The sequence below is a fragment of the Tenrec ecaudatus genome, chromosome 13, assembly GCF_050624435.1.
Source record: "Tenrec ecaudatus isolate mTenEca1 chromosome 13, mTenEca1.hap1, whole genome shotgun sequence".
NCBI classification, from domain to species: domain Eukaryota; kingdom Metazoa; phylum Chordata; class Mammalia; order Afrosoricida; family Tenrecidae; genus Tenrec; species Tenrec ecaudatus.
Window position 1 is genome coordinate 99,110,919 of NC_134542.1, and position 15,041 is coordinate 99,125,959.

The 15,041-nt window shown below is 40.3% G+C and overlaps 1 protein-coding gene across 1 annotated transcript in view; it reads right to left on the reverse strand.

Annotated features, from left to right (window-relative positions):
- The window catches only part of KYNU (kynureninase), a 123,610-nt gene that overhangs the window by 24,180 nt on the left and 84,389 nt on the right, over positions 1 to 15,041 (reverse strand). The window lies entirely within an intron of this gene.

Consider the following 15,041-nt stretch of genomic DNA (forward strand, 5'->3'; position numbering starts at 1 on the left):
ACATTAAAATTTTAAAAGAATGACATTGCTAGAATAATGCATAGAGAAAATTCATAGTTGTACATTTCATGTCAATCAAACACAAGACAAATTACTAAGGATGTTAAAGAGTTATAAAAGAGCAAGGAAATAAATCAAAACAGTAGTAAGATGCCCTTAATAAGATTAAAAGCTGAAAATAATCATTAGAAATTAAAAATAAATAAGAAAAATCATAGCATTGGTATATTAAGCAATATTTGAAAAATAACAGAAACATTAATAAGTAAAATAATTTTTATGGAAAAGGCATGATATTAATTGGTGGATAATGTACAAAACAATGCAAGCATGAAAAAGTAAAACTGCATGAGCAGTGAAAACCTCATAAGGAGAGCAACAACATCCACCGCAGCAGACCAAACCCTTCTGTGCAGGCTCAAGTCTGTGCCAAAGCTGGACAAAACCTCGCTTTTACTCCCGTGGAACCATCGGTGGGTTTGAAAGGTCCACCTTACAGTTTAATACTGACCTGTAGCCCCATCATCACTAAAATTAGTTTAAAGACTTAGATGAAGGGGTAATTTTTAAGAGACTGTTGCTCATTCAAACTAATAAAAAAAAAAAGCAAAAGTAAACGGACCGACTGTAATGGAAGACAAAGAGAACAAGTAAAATTCAGAAAAGTAGGTGTTCTGTTAGGAAATTTCTATCGACACTTTTCAGAGAAAATGATTCCAAGATTCCAGTACTATTTCAATGATTCCTCACTACAAACAAGTCAATTCTGAATAAAAAAAGGGATATACCAGAGACTGCCCCCATCTTAAGACAGGGCAATTCGCTGGCATTGTTTTGTTTGTTTGTTTGTTTGTTTGTTTGTTTGTTTAGCTCCTTTATCAGCAGATAACACACAGTTTATTAGCAATGTGCTAGCAGCACCATACGAGTAGAAACAGCAACATCAGGTTTTACAAAGCACGGGAAGGGAGATTGGGTACGAAATAAAGACTAAGGCCACGGGGACCAGAAGCTACTCCTGGCTCACATGCCTAGGTATTCGCTGGTTGTCCCATGACTCCAGTCCCTGGTCAGCACCCAAAGCTGCTAAGATAAGCAATCTGCCCTTTGAGTAGGGTGTTGCTTCATTTCACCCTCCTAGGCCACCTTCCTGGATAGGTAGCAGGTACCGACCCCACCCACCTATCTCCACAAGGTCACCTCCTTCATCCAATAAGAGCAAACTCCATCCCTTCTGACCTGATCCTCCAGAAGTCTATGCCTTTAATATAATTAACCTAGATCATCAGAATAAAGGACTCTCACCTATACTAGACACCAAAATTATTCCCCTAACCTAAATTTCCAACCTACCCTAAAAATCAACATAGTAGTAAAACAACATACCACCAGACACGGTTGGCACCTGCTCAGAAGATTTCTGTTCCACACAGTCCTGATTTGTCTCCGGGACAAAGTCTAGACCTGGCTATACTTTTGTTGGTATTGTTGCTCAGTGTTCGATCATTCCTATACCCTCCCCACTTTAAAACAAAGTTGTGCACTATTCTTATAAATCACCCCTGTCAGTATTTCCCCATGTGTTGGTTTATGTAAATATAGAAAAAATAATTACTTTACTTTTTTGCTTTCAATATACTTTGCTTTCTAATCCCTCAACACATCATCAGTCCACAAGTTAGCACCTATATCGAAGGCAAAGCTCCTGGGAAATTTTGGAGCCATTCAGACATACATCAGTAGTTCTTCTGCTTCTTGTACTATTATTTTTTTTCTATTTTTGTTTCTTGCTTTTTCCTTCTTTAATTTTAATATCTCAACTTCTATTTCACAGCCCTTTTTACATCTTTTTTTTCTTCATTTCCTTCTCGTTACACCTTCTCTTTCCCTCTCACCCACATAGAACCACAAGCTGACCTACACTCACAATGTTTTTCTTTTCTCTCTCCAATATTGTTACCCATTTCGCCATCATTGCAAAACAGGGCAGCTTTTAGTCTAATCTCATTTCCTTTTAACCTATCAATTAAGACCACTTGATCCTTCCCCTATTCAGCTTACATTTTCCTTTATCTCTCCATCCTCTAACAGTTCCTCTTCCATTTTTATCTCCTTACCAACACCTAATCTAACCCGCTCTTCCAGATACTTAATATAAAGTACCACCACTCTACTTCACTACCAAACAGAGTTAACTACTCCCACATAACACCACATCCCTGACACCCCTAATAGTGACCCCAAGATGTCAAGGAAAAAACAGAAGTATTGGTTCACACGGCAAACTAAGAGAACCAGACAAAAGTAGCCGAACACCAAGCAGACCTAAATGAAATGCTTGAAATTGAAGCGACTATGGATTTACGAGGTCAAGAATTTAAATTAATGATGACTGCACTAAGAGCACAGATGAAGGAAGAGTCGGAAAGAAAACGTGACAAAAATAGACAAGCTAGAAACTTCACTTTCCTACCTTACAGACAGAAAGTGTCAAGTACTGCAATAACATGATTACACAATACTATAAAAGAACAGAGAAACAGAATTGAAGAGATGGAAATCCAAATTAGTGAGCTGAAAGACAAATTTATAGACTCTGATCTATGAGCAGAACAAATAACAAAAAATTCAAGATAACAAGACAAGCTTCAGAACACTGTGAGACACAATCAAGAAGAACAACATATGTCTTATAGGAATTCGAGAAGCGGAGGAAACAGACAAACAAACAAAACCCCACAGAGAATAGACTCTACTCCCCAGCATATAGAAGATAAGATGTCTAACATCAATGACAAATCAAATTCTAAGAGAGGCAGAGGGAAAAAAAATCCATAGTAAAGGTCAGCAATTATACCTTCAGATTTCTCAGCATAAACTATGCCAGTAAGAAGACAATGGAGTGATGTAGAGCTATAGAGCCCTGAAAGAAAAACCAACTAAGTCAAACTAGAATCTTGTACCCAGCAAAAATATGAAGAATAAAAGTATTTTGAGAAAAGGAAAAATTAAAGGAATTCAAACAAACAAATGCACCACTACAAAAAATACTCAATGAAGTACTATGGCCACAAAATCAACAATAAGACACAAACCTGAAACCAAAACATAAGGCAATTCCTCACAAAAAAAAGCACACACATACACAGCAACATCCAAAGTAAAAAAATAATACAGGAATAACAAAAAAATAAACATAAAATACACATTCACACACAACATAGACAATAGATAGCAAATGACAGTAACAAATCCATACATATCAATAATTTCAATGAATGTTAATGGACTAAATGCACCAGTAAAAACAGCAAGTAGCATACTGCATAAGGAAACAAAATCCTTCAATATGCTATTTACAAGAAACACATCTCACAAACACAGACATATTCAGACTAAGAATCAGAGGCTGGATAAAACAATACCATGCAAACAGCAACCAGATGAAAGCAGGGACAGAAATATTATTGTCTGTGAAAATAGACTTCAAGACAAACAACATAATAAAAGACAGGAGTGGACACTATTCAATGATAAAGGGAACAATAGCCCCAAAGCAAAAGAGTAAATTTTAAAAAATTGAGTCCAACAATAATGATAACACAGCTTATCAAAATTTATGGGACACAGCAAAAGTAGTAATCACGGGTCAATTTACAGGAATCAACACACACATGAAATAAAAAGGAGACATCCTCTTTTTTTACATTTGATTAGGGGCTCATACAACTCTTATCACAGTCCATACATATACATACATCAATTGTAAAAGCACATCTGTACATTCTTTGCCCTAATCATTTTTAAAGCATTTGCTCTCCACTTAAGCCCTTTGCATCAGATCCTCTTTTTTCCCCTCCCTCCCTGCTCCCCCCTTCCTCATGAGCCCTTGATAATTTATAGATTATTATTTTATCATAGCTTGCTTCTTCTTAATGCTATACAACACTGATACCAGGCTGACAGATCCACAGGGGTCTCCCTAGGAATGAGAGGAGAACCTGACTGGAAACTCAGATTGAGACGAGGGGAGGGAAGCAGCCACCTTTCAGAGGAGGCACTGATGTTTCTGTTTGTGGGAATGGTGAGTGGTGAGTAAATGGGCAGGAGCAACCTCACATCAGGAAGGCAGGCTGAACATTAATTGTAGCAAACCTAAAGTGGAGAATTAACTTGCTTCTACGGTCCCGGGTAGACACTTCGAATATGTTTCTACCCAAACCTTGGTGAACCAAACCATGGACTAAGCACTATGGGGACTTTAGGTGCTGGTCTTAGAGGAAACTACCACCGCCACCGCCGCCACCACTATCAGAAGGTCTAGGCAAGGAAACCCGACTGAATGAACTTGGCCCTGCCACAAACCTACCTATAGCCTTAGACTTAGGATTGAACTACCCTGATGGGAGAAAAAAATCAAAGGATCGCCACCCCAAGACTGTGAAAATGGCAGTCGTTGGACATTGGGTGGGACCCCTGGTTTAGTGGGTGCCCAATGCAAAGAGACCCAGAACGACTATCTAGTTGGTGCCTCAATGCTCCCCTTGCATTAACATGACAGGCTTTGGTCTGAGAGGCAAAGATCTGCCCTCGCAAGAGATGAAACAGGAAAAGTTTTCCTAGCAACAAGCCCAATGCTCAATGAACGCAGAGCTAAATCGAGAGAGCAATCTGTCCAAGCAACAACTCATGGGTTGCCATTTGCAGTGGGATGATACTGGCATGCACTCTTCGTGTCAAGAGCACCATAAACTCTTTGCCACTGGATAATTTATTAATGTTACACATGCAATTGCTTTATACCCTATGGAGATGATTGACAATGATTTTCTTTTTCATTCCTTTTTTGTTTGTGGGGAGCGGGGCAGGGGGCAGAGGTTATGTTATGTTTTGTTGGTTTGTTTGTTTTTTTTTTTCAGCTGTAGTTGTTCTTATTGGTTCTGGTTTTTTCCATAATATGACTGCCAAAGCAAACCACCCAGAGTCATTGATAGCCGAGGAACTAGTAGTGGATGCTGGGCTCCCACATAATGCTATCCCTAATCCAAACACAGTTATTTCTTACAACATGGCCCTGCTTGATGCGTGCCTGCCGAAGCGATCACTGAAGATAAGTGTGATACTGAAAAATGTGGTAAAGAAAGCAGGTGGTGCCTGGGTATCAATTGGAATAGTGTCTGTGGTCTGAAAGGCTTGTATTCACACAAAGGCCTTATTACTAAAATCTGAAATACTCTTCTAATTTTCAATAAGGAAAGAAAACAATTGCCCACTGAGAGGTGTGCAAATGACCTGAACAGAGGTTTCACAAGGGCAGAAATCCAAATGGCCTATAAACATATGAGAAAATGTTCCCACTCATTAGCCATAAGAGAAATGCAAATTAAAGCAACTATGCGATACCCCCTAACACCCTCAAAGATAGCCCAATTCAAAAAGTCAAAAAGCAACAAGTGTTGGAGGGGCTGTGGTGAGATAGGAATGCTTATCTACTGCTGGTGGACCTGTAGGTATGTACCGCGACTGTGGAAATCGATTAGGCAATTTCTAAAACAGATGGAAATTGAGCTACCATATGACCCAGCAATCCCCCTACTGGGCATACACCCAGAAGAGGCAAGAAACAAACTACAGCCAGACATCTGTGCTCCAATGTTCATCGCAGCACAGTTCACAACCATAAAGAGTTGGAAACAACCCAAATTTCCATATCAACTGAGGAATGGATTAGAAAACTGTGGTACATACATACAAGGGATTATGTACACACATACTATACATCCCTAAAAGGCAGTGATGAATGCATGAAGTATGTTGCTGCATGAGACGAACTGGAGGAAATTATGCTACGTGATGTAAGCCAAGCACAAAAGGACAGGTACAACATGAGTCCACTGAGGTAAGCTCAAAAATGGCAAGAGGGGGAGAGGGAAAAGCTACTATGTACATACATTCCTGGTGTGAGGGCCAGGTACTAGAGCAGGGGCCAAACCCAACCCAGGGATACACATGGCAGCCAGCTAAAATGGAGGGGGAAAGGGGAGAGGGAGAGGGAGAGAGAGAGAGGCAGGGGTAATGGATGAATCGGTCACTAACCCACCCACGGGGAGACTATTGTTTATATCTCCATCCACAGGAGAGGAGAAAAGGGACCAGACTTCTACCTGGTGCGCCAAGACCTGACTGCAGCATACCGGCATGAAGCATACCGGAATCAACAAAGAGGTCTGAAGACTGGCCCCAATCCTAACTATGTGGAACCCCTCCCCACCCCCACCTCACCCCGAGAAGAATGACAGCACAGAAGCCGCAGCTCAGGGAGGTGGAGAGGGGCACATCTGATCATTAGCAAATGAAGAGGGAAGAAGAGAGAGTTGACCATATCTTAGCCTACCAAGTCTGAGGACAACATTCTGGCTCAGAGTGGCCAATGCAAAGAGAGGTCCATAGGGCTGGCCCCACCACGAGAGATGATGTCCCTCACTGACCCATAGCCTACAGAGGACAGCACTAGAGACATGGTATGGGAGTTGTGCCCGATCGGACCCCTCCACACCTGAGCGAAACACTAACTAAGGGCATGCAGCAGCGCCGCAGGAGGAACAAAGCAAGGAAGTCCCCGAGGAATATCAAAATAGACTTTGGGGCCAGAGTGTGACACCCCATCTGGCTCAACTGGAAAACACTCATAAAGGGCAAGAGTCAGACGTGGAACTATTTATAAGCTTTTCTTTTTTTTTTTTTCCTGCTGTTGTTGTACTTTTGTTTTTGGTTTTCTTTTGTTGTTATGTTTCCCTTTGTTTTTGTGCTTATTATTGTCTCTGCATGTCTATCTAGATAAGATAGGTGAGATAAGTAAACCAGAGGAGAAAGCAATGGGACAGACAGCTCTGGAGGGTACACAAGAGAAGGGGAGGTGGGGAAAGGTAAGGGGGTACCATCAAATCAAGGTACAAGGGAACAGTAACTGATCTAAAATTGATGGAGAGGAGGGTCCAGGATGCCTGGGGGTTCTTGATCCAGGGCAATGTAGCCAAGAGGAATTACTGAAACCCAAATGAAGGCTGAGCATGATAGTTGGACAAGAGGAAAGTAAATAGAGGAAATAGAGGAAAGAACTGGCCAGCAAAAGACACTTATAGAGGTCTAAATACAGCATGTATATACATAAATACATTTATATATAATGATAGGGAAATATATCTATGTACATATATTTATATGTTAAGCATTAAGACAGCAGACGGACATTGGGCCTCCACTCAAGTACTCCCTCAATGCAAGAAAATTTTGTTCTATTAACCCAGCACTCTGTGATACTTACCCTCCCTGATATGATTACTGAAGACAAAATGGGTACATAAGCAAATGTGGTGAAGAAAGCTGATGGTGCCCGGCTATCGAAAGATACAGTATCTGGGGTCTTAAAGGCTTGAAGATAAACAAACAGCAATCTAACTCAGAAGCAACAAAGCCCACATAAAAGAAGCATACCAGCCTGTGTGATCACGAGGTGTCAATGGGATCGGGTATCAGTCATCAAAACAAAACCAAAAAAATCATATAAATGTGAATAAGGGGGAGGGCAGAGTGTAGACCCAAAGCCCATCTATGGACAATTAGACATCCCTTTTCAGAAGGGTAACAAGGAAGAAAAGAACCAGTCAGGGTGCAGTATAACACTGACAAAACATAGAATTTTCCTCTAGGTCTTTAATGCTTCCACACACAAACCCGCCCCAACCCCTCCCCCCCCAATATCAAGACCTCAATTGTAACTTACACATCTGACTAGACCAGAACAATAACACTGTTACAAATAAGAGATGACAACACAGAGAATCCAGGACAGATAAACCCCTAAGAACCAGACAGACAACAAAAAAGTGGATGAAGGGAGACAATGGTAGATGTTAAGATATAAATAATAATAATAATTCATAAATTATCAAGAGTTCATGAATGAGGAACGGGGTGGGGAGGAAGAGAAGCTGACACTAAGGGCTCAAGTAGCAAGAAAAGGTTTTGAAAATGATGATGGCAACTTATATACTCATGTGCTTGACACAATGGATATAGGTATGGATTGTGATAAGAGCTGTAAGAGCCCCTAATAAAATTATTTTGAAAAAAAGAAAAGGAAAAACACTCAGTCACTCATACTGAGTACAGATGGACTGCCAGAAGAACGATACAGTGGGGTATGAGCTGGACTGTGACGTGCAGGGTCATCCTTTCCAAACTCCTTTGGGGGGAAGGTGAAGCTTCCCCTCTCACCCGCCCCCCCTCCCCAAAAGATTTACAGTCTTGGAAACTCTGTCTTGGGTCACTAAGAGTTTGGTTTGAATTTTGGGGTCATGGATTAGTATAGCTTAAAGACCTCTAGAATGAAAAGTAGTGAGACTTTATGTCCCATAATTTGGCTATGTTATCAGGAAACCTCAGTCTGCAGAGAAGGACATTAAACCTGGTAAGGTAGAGAATGCCAGAGGATGGTAGAGGCGATGGATTGACACAGTGGCTTACAGCATTGTGCTCAAACATAGGGGAACCAGTGAGGTAATGCAGGACCCAGCAGGGTTTCTTCTCTTAAACATAGTTTACGTCACTATGAGTTGGACCTTACTCTAATACACTTAAAAACAACAATGTTCATCTCAGAATTACTAATCATAAGAAAAAAAGAAACAACCTAAGTTCTCATCAATGTACGAGTGCACCCAAAGCACAGAGCTTATGTACAGACTGGTATGTTGTTGCTAGTTGTCCTCGAGTTAGTTCCAATTCACAGCAACGTTATCTACAACAGAACGTCACACTGCCTCCTGCCCCTTCACTGGCTGACACTGTTTGCCTGTTATTCGTAAGGTTTCCATTGTCTAATTCCTCTAAAGTGGACACCGTATTCCTTCTTCATAGTCTGTAACCTGCTGAAACCTGGTCATTTGGGCAACGGTGCTGTGAAATCCCAGTTACCTAACTTCCAGCATTGCAGCAACACACAAGCCACCACAGCCTGACAAACGGACAGAGAAGTGGTGGCAACCCACGAGGACAGTTTTTGTTTTGTTTCTTGTAAAAAGGAAATACTAGCAAATTAGACCTAAAAATGGAGAGTAGTCAGACATTCCCATACCCACAGGGAAGGTGTGAATGGAACTTAAAGATGTCCAGTGGATCCCAAGAAAACTGGACAGCTGCAAATTCAGATATAATTTTTAAATTAAAGAGATAAAAATGGAATTGTGAACTGACAGGGCATAAATTCTGACTTTACTGAGAAAAATAGGAGTACTGTAACTTACAAGAATGTCTTTTTCAAAGTGTAAGTTTTACTTATCAATAGTGCTTAAAAGACGCACACTAGCCTGTGTGATCATGTGGTGTCGATAGGATCAGCTATTAGGCATTAAAGTTCCACAACGAATCATATCATTGTGAATGAGGAGGAGTACAGAGTGGAGATCCAAAGTCCATCTGTAGACAATTGGACATCCGCTTACAGAAGGGTCTTGGAGAGGAGATGAACCAGTCAGGGTACAGTATAGAACCAATGAAACATACAACGTTCCTCTAGTTCCTAAATGCTTCCTGCCCTCCACTATCATGACCCCAATTCTACCTTACAAATCTGACGAGACCAGAGCATGTACACAGGTACAGATAACTGCTGGAAACCCTGGGACTCCAGGACAGATAAAACTCCTCAGGAGAGAGAGCAGCCATACCAGGAGGGGAAGGGGAAGGTTTGGGGGGGAAAGGGGAAAACTGATCACAATGATCCATATTCAACACCCTCCAAGGGGGACGGACAACAGAAAAGTGGGTGAAGGGAGACATCAGTCATTGTAAGACATGGGGAAAAAATTTTAATTATCAAGGGTTCATGAGGTAGGGAGGGTAGGAGAGGGAGGTAAAAGGAAAAAGAGGGGCTGACACCAGGGGCTCACGTAGAAAGAAAATGTTTTGAAAATGATGATGGCAACAAATATACAAATGTCCTTGACACAATGGATGGATGGATGGTGGTAAGCTGTACGGGCCCCCAATAAAATTATATTTTTAATTATAGCTTATTTTTAATTTAATTGAAACATATAACTGAGCTGCATCAAATAAGTAAAGTGAAAAACATAATTGTTTTACAATAGCCTGGCTTATTTGAGGTCATGAGGATGATTTTGATGTTTGTTTGATTATTTATTTATTTGTACACAATCAATTTTAGACAGAATTCTGAAAGTACCAGTTGGTTTTGGTTTGCTTTGAGAAGAAATTAATGTTGTTATTCAAAAAACATTCTTTTTTATAAATCATTTTATTGGGAGCTTGTATAACTCTTATCACAATCCATACATATACATTTGTACATTTGTTGCCATCATCATTCTCAGAACATTTGCTTTCGTTCACAATGATATGCAAAATCATTCTTTCAGAAACCATTTCCATACATACAGCTAGTATTGAAGACAATTCAGTATTGCACTTTCCATTGGGGCTGATAAAGTCTTTGAATTTTAAAATTATGCCTACATAAGAAAGAAAAGTTACAGAGGAGATTCTAGTGTGATGATTTATTCATTGACTATCATTTAGAACCAACGTTTTCAGATTATTTTTATTTATTTTAGAACAGAGACTATTTGTCATCATTTTTAGAAAAGAAGAAAAACACTGCATTTTACAGGAATCACTTCTATATTACAGACGAAAGGAAAATATATATGATCCCTAAGCTCATAGCACTTTTCGTGCAACTGATTCAAAATTTACATCTTATATTTTCTTCTTTAAAAATCAAATGGAATGACTGAGCCAAAAAAACAAGTGTTTCTTCCACTCTTGTTTATAGGATCAAAACAAAGATCAGAAGCACTGATTCAATATTTTCTTATTTAGAAAATTTTCTTTCATATGATTATGCTCACTAAAGAACTAAGCATTTTTTAATTTCTGTTTATGGAGTGATATTAAAGATTCAAGAGTATGAGTTTTGATGACTGCTAGATATATCTGATGGGAACATCAAAGACCTAGCATGTGAATGTAGTATCACAGAAGGAAATAACAACTTGTGTTTGAAGATGCTGATTACATGTTTACAACCTAAATATGAAAGAAACAAGGGACAAGAGGGGAAAAATGATTTTTCCTTAGAAATAGCAATTGATCTGATCCCATAACTGAGACCAAGGCATTATTTTATATGTTTATTTACTGAAGACATAAAAGTACTTTATATCTGAAGAGTATAAAAGAAAGCCAAGCACACTGTCACAGAGCTGATTCAGACTCTTAGTGAGTGGAACTGCCCCTTTGGGTTTTTGAGGCTATAACTATGTATGGGAGCAGAAAGCCTTATCTTTCTCCCATGTAGCAGCTGGTGCTTTTGAACTACTGACCCTGCAGTTAGCAGCCCAATGCATTATCCACCATGCCACCAGAAAGATGGCTTTGCTAAGTTTTAGACCAGGCAAAGATACAACAAAAGCAAATCATCCAAATGAGGGACATTACTCTGGCTTCATGCTGACGCTCTCCTTCATCTGGATAATTTGTCTTTGTCCTGTTTAAAACTTAATAAAGGATTCTCCATAAAAGAAATTTGGATTTGAAGGCTTCTTTTCCCTCCAAGAAATCCTCCTCTTTCTCTTACAGTGCAGCTGGCAGGTTGGACCTGCTAACTCTGAGGTTACGAGTCCAACTGATGCTCTATTTTGCCACAGGACTCCTGGTTGAAAGCGTGTAAGCATTATGCAATGAATGTTCTTTAAAAATCCAAGTAGTCTATACTGGATAATGGTATGTCTTTTTTGCATTTTTTCATTAACTAAACTATGATTTACTAAAGATTACTAAAACAAAGAAATAAAACAAAAGGAGGAAGCAACAACACTGTGAACTGTTGGGAGGGCAGTCGAGTTCATTTTCCATCCGGGCCATCACGTGGAGGCCTGGGGCCCAGAGCATTCTCCAATCAGGAGACGGAGAGTTGCATTTTCCCTCTGCTCTGGGAACACAGCTTTCTCTGACTCTTGCCCCTGTATAGACACTATATCGCTCCTGCCAACACACCTTTATCTTTGTTGCCAGCAGGGAGGTAACGACCACACTGCTGCACAAGAGGAGCTATCTTGCCCTGGCTGTGAGGGGCAATAACTGCCCATGGGAGACCAGTGATTATGGTAGATGCTGATCTCACTCTTCTCCCTTTGATCTACTGTTATCTCCTTGTGTCAGAGCACATGGCTTTTAATGCTTGTGGCTGACCTCAAATCTTGATACAACAAGAGCAAAGAGGGTAATTTAAAAGTTTGGATTTTGTTCCTTTATTATTATCAGAGGATAGCAATTTCATCGCAGTGGAAGAAGTGCTGATGGTCAAGAGGAACAAAGATGCATAATGATTCTCTTTGTTAGAATATTGATATACTTACAACCTGTGTTGAAGAGCCACGGGCCCCAAATTACCAAGCGATAATTACCATGATCTCTTATCGGGATTCCCCACCTTATTATAATTCAGTATGAAAACACAGCAACAACAAAACACCCTAGTGGTAGTGAGTCAATTCGGATGCACAGCACCCCGATAGTTTGGATTAAACCAGCCCTCTGGGTTTCCAAGACTGTAAACCTTTAGAGAAGCAGAATGCCTCATCTTTCTGCAACAGAGTGGCTGGTGGATTGGAACAGCTGATCCTGTGGTAACCAGCCCAATTGAAAAAGCAGTATTCAAAGTACTAATATGAAGGCTATTTGAAGACATCTGTACCTTGTCCCAACACCATGAACTACTATAATTGTTTGCTATGTCCAGACCACCTGCTTACACACACACACACACACACACACACACACACACATACACACACGTGCACGCAAATGGATCCTGAATCTTTGGATGGAAGTTATATATTGCCATTGAACATTTAAAATCAGCTCCCTAAACCAAGGAGCCATAGCGGTGGCAGGGGTTCAACCTTTGGTCTACTAACTGCCGGGATGGTGCGTCAAACCTAACAACCATTCTCTGAGAGAAGCTTAAGGCTGTCTGCACCTGAAGTCTAATGGAACGGGTCTGCTCTGCCCTATAAAGACATTATGAGTTAGAATTGATTCCATGGCAGTGAGTTTTAGCCAATCAGATTACTCAGGCTGGTTCTCATATGGGTAGGAAAAGCTAATCAAAAGTTAACATTGAACAAATTATTTCTACAGCTGCCTTCTGAAAAAAAGGATGATGGAAATAAAAATCTATTTCCTGAGAAATGGGCATGTAAATCTCATACCATCTCATTTAATCTTTCAACAATCCTTTCCACGTTTCAGAAAATTAAGGCCTATAAGGTTTGCGTACTTTTATTCAAAGGGACACAGCTAATGAACGTGTGGAGCTGAATGTGAAGCCTACGCCCTGTTCATAAGCCGGCTGGGACACTTATTCAAAGCAAAAGACTCTGGTCCAGATGGTATCATTGATATCAGGTTGAAGAGGGTTATTGATGTGGAGTCAGTGGTCAACGCCACTCAGTACATATTGAAGTCTTAATCCCAGTACCTGTGACTATGACCTTATTTGGAAATAAGTTCTTTTCAGATATGTTTAGTTAATGTGAGGTCATACCAGAGAGAATGGCTTCTACATCAATATGAGCTGCATCCATCTACAAGAGGAATAAAGACATTGAGGAGCAAAAGGGAAAGTCAGTAAGAAAGAAGCAGGTTAAGAAAGAGGCAGGTGTTGTTACAAATGTAAGCCAAGGAATACCAGGGGCTCCAGGATAAACAAAAGGGTCTTCTTCTAGACCAGGGGTCGAAAACCTTTTTGATGCCAAGGGCCATTTGGATATCAGTAATGTTATTCGAAGCCCATACAAGATTGTCAACCTAAAAATTAGCTTGCTCTATTTGGCCAAACATTTCATTAACTCACCCATAGTATGATAGTTGGAAGTGCTTCTCTGTGGGGAGATATATGATACTAGTTGGTATTGATGACGTTGCTACACACAACTGCTTTTCCAGGTGAGCCTGGAGTATCCTGAAGTGGACCCTTCAGGACCACTGTGTCTGGAGTGGTCAGCTCTTTGTGATGGTATGTTTTCAAAAGAATTTCTTACAGCAATAAGTTGTTCCAAACACAGATGCATATCTCAATGCCAGGCTCCTCAAAGTGGGACATGCATCATTCCTTATGTAACATTTATAGACTTCAGGCAATAGGCAGTTGTTATACCTTGATTTCCGCTCATCATTGTTGTGCACCTGACTAGACTTCACATTGCAGGTCACCAGGCACAACAGAGGGTTCCACATTGAATGGTGTAGCAAAGATGTTCAACTTCATTTGTTTACTTTTCATGTCCTGGACCTTGAATCTTCCATTAAATGCCACAATTAGTTTCCCACATTCACCAGCATATTTAAGTTGTCATAGAAGGTCTTGTTCTTCCAGCATGTGGGACTGCACCATGTAATTCCTTTTGAGATGTATTTTCCACAGCCTTTGTTCAAGCTCAAATGATTTCATATTTTGAATCCAGAGGTTAAAAAGCTGGTTGGGCCCTGCAACTTGCCCGGTCACCTCTAAGACATAGTTGGTAATGTCCAGCATGAAGGCTAAATCAAGTAGCCACTTGCTACCATTGAGTTCCCCAGCAGGTTTTCCCATTAGCTCCATAAACTGCTCGGCTTCATCCCAAAGTTTGTCAAACCTCACGAAGATGTTCCCAATAATCAGTCACTATACTTCACAGTGATACATAAGATCACCATACTTAGAGTTGTGATTAATCAGTAACTCCTTGCAGTGACAGCTGTTAAACCTCTCTGCTTTTGACAAGGTAGATGCATGACACCGCTGTCGACATCACACTGCTGAGCTGCAATGACGTGCAGAATTTCTTGGTGTAGGAGGAAGTGGTGCACAATGAAATCACTTGGATCAAGACTGAAACAATTCAGTTCTTTCTTAAGAAATGCAATTAACCCTGTTTTGCAAGCCAATCATGGCTGGGGCTCCATCTGTAGTAAGG